This window comes from Eucalyptus grandis, chromosome 3, assembly GCF_016545825.1.
Source record: "Eucalyptus grandis isolate ANBG69807.140 chromosome 3, ASM1654582v1, whole genome shotgun sequence".
Classification (NCBI taxonomy): Eukaryota; Viridiplantae; Streptophyta; class Magnoliopsida; order Myrtales; family Myrtaceae; genus Eucalyptus; species Eucalyptus grandis.
In genome coordinates this window covers 11,043,875-11,049,874 of record NC_052614.1, presented here as the reverse complement: position 1 = coordinate 11,049,874, position 6,000 = coordinate 11,043,875, and positions in this window count along the sequence as shown.

Genomic DNA, 6,000 nt, shown 5'->3' with positions numbered 1-6,000 from the left:
GGAAGCCCAGCTCTCAGTATTCTTCTTGGATGATAATTTTTTCATGGTTGGATAGCATCACCGGGTTGGTTTGGAGTACCGCCTCATGCTCTTAAAACAAAATATTAGAACTGTACAATAGAGTACTTGGAATGGAAAATACAACAGTAGCACACTAGACAAGATAAGAAACATGAAATTATAAAAATAAGTAAAGCCCATGAAAACTCCTATGTAAAGGAGTGCTTTGATAGTGTTGGTTCTGAAATCAAGCGCCTTTGAGTTCCTCGCCTCCAGTAGACTCGAAGTATTCGCCTGAGAGGACCACTTCATTGAAGTTATGGAAGTGCAACCCATGCAACCAACAACAATGCTTGCAAGGTAAAGCCCCTATGAACAGTTTTATCATTTCTTCTTCAGCCAGTTGAGGGTAAGTTTGCATCATAAAAGCCTCCCATCTCCTTGCATACGCTCGGAAATCCTCCATTGGTCTTCTTCTAAAGTGAACTAAGTTTTGACAAGGCACTTTAGTCCTAATCTGGCTTTGATACTGAAGCATGAATGCAGAAGACAACTCATTCCAATCTCTCATGAGGTAGATGTCTGCTGTGATGAACCATTGTAATGCAGACCCTGTAAGACTTTCTTGAAAGGCCTGAGTTGCGAATGACATCGGGCTATAGTACCGACTCATTTCAGCGTTGAGATATTGCAAATGAGCCACGGGACAAGTTGTGCCATTATACTTACGAAGATCAGGTATCCACATCTCTCTAAGGGTCACGATCTTATGAGCGCAAGGCGGGCTTGATGTATCTTGGTTAGGCCATTGGTTTTCCCACTGCATATTTGTTGTAGTGGTGAATTTTTCTGTTTCAGGGAAGTTTGATTCTACTGAGATTACCCCATTGCTTTCTTCTTGGTCAAAATTTCTGAATGAGGATAAAGTATTGAAGCTATCCTCATGGTTCATAGGACAAGCTTAGTACTTCGTTAGGATCGTAGCAGATAAAGACGTATTCTTCCTCTTCTGACAGGCCTTCATCCCCAGATGAGAGTAGGAAACAGTTATACAATGAATTGCCAGTTTCATTGTCGAAATAACGCTAGAAGTCATTGGGATTGTATTATGGAGCCGGGAAGTCTTCAGGGTTGTACTCTAGGGGATGCTAGCCTTCAAAGCTATATTCTTGGGAATGCTCGAAGCTTTGGTGCGGTAGCTCGTTGGCAGATGCTGCATTGATCTACTTAGACTTTCTTTTCTTGGATTTTGGTCCAGACCTTTTGAGTAAGACCCTTCGTTTTGCCAGCTCGATTCTGTCAAGGGAAGTGAGAGACATTAGAGTTTCACTGTCTGATTCACTTTCCAAGTTGATAAGGGTCGTTATTCTTTGGACCCTAGCTCTTGGAGTAAGCTTGGGGAGTTGTCCTGTCGTGCCCCACTCTTGAACAAGCTCTGTGTCTTTGATCTCGTACAAAGGCTCCTTGCCTTTCCTAGTGGGAAATTTTCCAGTAACAAGATGTTGCTCAGCTGCCCATTTATCATGCAAGGCTTCATTGACATGCTCTTCTCCTATCTCAACGACTAATGGCTCCTCATGCTCTGCAATCATCAGCTCTTTGTGGGGCAAGGTGATGTCAATATTATACTCTTGGTGAAAAACATGAATTATTTCACTCCAGGTTTTAAGGGGACTAATCTTCCTGACAATGTACCATCACAAGGTAGGGCCAGTCAAGCTCGATTGGTACGAGTGAATCATCCTTCGAACCAGGTAGGCCTGCAAGTAGGTCTTTGGGCGGGAGGTATCAGCATACCTTTCACATTCAGGTACTTTGAGTTTTTCAGGGATCTCAATGCCGGTGTAATTGGATAGGTCCATTGGATTATGCTCCTACAGTTGGCTTAACTTTTTCTGGATATTTTCAAATTGTCTATGGTATTGGCTATTTTCTAGCAATTTGTGGGTGTCAAGATGGTGTTTAAGGCAACTGCAGAGTTAGGCTCAGCTTGAGTAGATTTCATTTGTCTCGAGAGTTGTCGAAGGACAATGGACATCTGTCCTACGCCGTCTTCAATGTTAATGAGGCAATTTTGTACATCATTCTGATTAGGCCTTATCGCATGAGGCCATTCACGGGCGATTGGTGGCTGGTGATTCATAATTACCTGGTCGTTGCGAAAACAAATGTATGAGCACGCAAGTAAACAAAGATTGACCCATGGCAATGGTCTAACTGCTTTTTTATTTATCAAAAGAGGATTTGTAGACCGCCAACTCCTAACATCTAAAATTTGAAATTGAAATGACAGAATGAAATACTATATATTAAACAAAAGTTCCTAAATAATGGGACAAAACTTTCACGCTATTAACATTAAGGGGCACATGATTGTCAATTTATATGCGACGGGGAGTCTTGCGCTTGCGCAGATGCTTGCTTTCTTGGACCAGCTCTTAGGTGTGTGTATCCAGTCCATTCCCAAATCCCTCTCCATGAGCTTTGCTTGCTCGTGCTGGTTGCTCTTGCTGATTGAGTGAGGGACTGATAGCTTCCATTTTGTCAGGATACGATGGTTGTGGATCTAGGACATGGAGGCGTGGTGGGCTTTTTCTTCTCCCTCAAGCCCTTCAGGTACCACGATCTTTTTGCGAAGGCACTTGTCCCAGGTTTCCTGAGTGGTAGAAACTTTGAATGTGTAGTCACGGCTTGTGTTGAAAAGAACTGAAGAGATCTTCCTTTTGAAAGGCGGCGGGATCTCCTGAAGGGCTCCATATTGTCGTGCCACCCAATAAAGGTGATAGAGAATGGCACCGGTGAGGCTGAGCAACGGAATTGGGAGACAACGCTTGTCAGCGAAGAGAGCTCTCTTTTCATGGAACCAACTAGCATACCATTGGAATGCCTCAGGAGCTGGGTCTCTTAGGAGGTTTACCCCATTTAAACAGCTTTGATTGGAAATGTATGGTCCTAAAACCATAAATTTTTGTAATGGGTTTTCGAAAGCATTCGTTTCAGATGATCGCATGAAGTCTCGAAATTTGCTTAGGTGACAAAAGAACCAGACTTGTAAAATTTTAGGAGAGGCTCGCATGATTTTCTTCGTGTTGTCTTTAAAACGATTAAAAGACAAGAATGTTTCAGTTAAAATCATGTTGACATAATTCCCCCATCTCAAGATTTGATCAACTATCCATGCCATCTTAGGACTTATGGCATTTCTTTGATGGGGGAAGATGATGAGCTCGAAAAATGCCAGGAGGAAAATCTCACTTTTTTGGGTCATAAGCTGATTTTGGAAACATGCATTCATAAATTCTAGTGGGTAGGTATTATGGTTATCTTCAAGAATTTGTATCATAGTATGGACTTTAGTTCTTAAAAGCCGCACTAACCCACGCAGCGGGATGATGATTGTTGATGGTTTGACGAGCTTTTTCTCAAGAGGCATTCCAGTGATGCTGCTGTATTCTTCCAGGGTTGGGGTTAGCTCAAACCTACCAAACATAAAAGTAACCGTCTTCGGGCACCAGAAATGTGCCATGACTTGTATGACTTTAGGGCAAACAGTGATTTGGATCAATGATAGGAGATGACCGACTTTGGCCTTCACACGCTCTTGGGCAAACTGATCTAATTGACCCCACCATTTGAAGAGCTCCGCCTTGGGAGTAGGAATGAACTGGATATTTTCTTTCCCCATCGCATATAGACTGGGACTTAAAAAGCTTATCTTGAATTGCCATGGGCCAAATAAAAAGACAGAGTAAAAGTAAAGAAATTACTTTTGCTTTTTAAAGAAAAATGGCAAGCACAAAGACATGGGCATGGGACGTGCGGCTCGATTTCTAACTGAGAAGGTTTGGTGAGATTAAAAGGATATCCGCCCATCGTAGTCTCGCATTAGCAGCATACCCTCCTAACCTTGGCTAAGAAATCCGGGGAAAAGAAAGGCAACCTCTACATCGCAGTCTCGCATTCGAGGTCATATCTTTCTTAACACCATCCTAGAAATCCTATGGCGGCTGGGTTGTGTGTGCCATGTGTAGTGTTTAAAACAGTAAAGTATGCACAACAGTTTATAATCACAAGATAATCTATTTTAAGGAAAATTAAAATAAATTTCTAAGCTTTTGACCTGCATAAAGAAAAAAAACCTAAGTCAGTAAAGAATTTAAATAAGAAAAAAATGGCCTAATTCTTCAAAATTCCCAGCGGAGTCGCTAAACTGTCACAACCTCTTTTTTTTCGGCGCCCGCGATTGGGTACAGGTGCCTAAGGAGGCTAATGGCTCGGCTAAATTTATTAAGCCCGGACTCTCCCAAGTACACCAATTCACGACTTTAATAGTCTAAGTTTTTAACCTGTAAGTTAATTTTTAAAAACGGAGTCACCACTAATCAATTTGGGGTGGGTTTATTAGAAACCCATGCGAAATATCGGGAGAAATACTCGCTCCTGCGCAACTAGAGAAATTAGGATCGGGGACTTGATTATACTAGTTAATCACTAATGCCTTTTCGGTACCAAATCTGTTGGAGAAATCTTCCTGAAGTATTTTGAAGCTGACTAAACGTTTCCATCGGTCTAGTCTGAAGATTTGCAGACTCTACTACTTAAAGTCTGAAGACCTCCGGACTGCCAGACTTAAGACTCAAAGTCTATTCCTATTGATAGTTTCTAATCCATCGAAGAAGGGCTATCCAGGACTGGATGTTTCGCTAAGGATTTGACCTTATCGACTGGAGAAGATATGACATAACGAAATCCTTTATTGATTCAAAGATTGAGGATCCGATGATTGACGAAGTATACTTGGAAGGTTCTACTTATGGAAACCAAGATCCTGATTGTATGGGCGAGCAGGATTGATGGGCTATCGACATGTTCCTTAAATAGCTCGAATGATCTTCCTAATTGATTTTGTCCAACAGGAAGATTGGAAGAATTCCTTTAGTAAGTGCCAACGGGTATGATGGCATAAATGAGTATAAAAGGAAGACGTTCCAGTTGTTCGAGTGTGTGCACGATAGAAGAATTCCAAAGTTTGAAGCTCTTTGTTCTTAGTCAATTCATTTTTTGAGCGAAATCTTGTACACAAAAGAGAGTTCATATTACTGAGAAACCTTGAGGAAGTGTGGTAGAATATCTACACTTTGGAATCAAGGGAGAATCTTGCTATAACATCTCTTTTATTCATAGTGAAATCTAACCGATGGGCTGTCAGTGCGGAAGAGTGGACGTAGGCTTGGAATAAGCCGAACCACTATAATTCATGTGTTCATTTTCTCTTCCTTACTCTCTGCTTTACTTTGATCATAATTTGCCTTGTTAACGAAAGGAGAACTTTCTATCTATTGTCTGCTTAGTATTGCTCTCTTATCTCGAGAAAATATTTTTACACCTATTCACCCTCCTTTAGGTGCTTATACTAGCTATCTCAATTGGTATAAGAGCTTGTGTACTCACTTTGTTTGAAGTGTTTTACTTCAGAGTTAAAGATCCATTGCTAGTATGTTAGCTCCAGGGCTGGTAGAAAGGTAAAGCAATACCATACCACCTTACTTTGATGAAAAGGAATACAACATATGGAAAAACAAGATGAAGGGGTTCCTAAGATCAAAGGATCATCTGGAATGTGATGTTGTAGACAAATGAATCATTCCTAAAGCTGCATCTGTCTCAAAGAGAGGAAAAGAAGTTGTTGAGTCTAGTGAAATGACTCGGGAAGAGATAACCAAGAGACAAGCTCTTGATGCAAAAGCAATTTATTCTTTATATTGTGCTTTGTCACCTACTGAATATAACATAATATCTTCTTGTGTTACAACGAAAGAAGTTTGGGATAGATTACATATTACCTACGAAGGAACCGATCGAGTGAAAGAAACCAGAGTCAATATTCTCCTTGATCAATACGAAGCCTTCAAAATGAAATCAGGAGAATCAATAACTGACATGTTTAGTCGTTTTACAGAAATCGTGAATGGTCTTGAAAATCAAGGTCAACCAATTTCT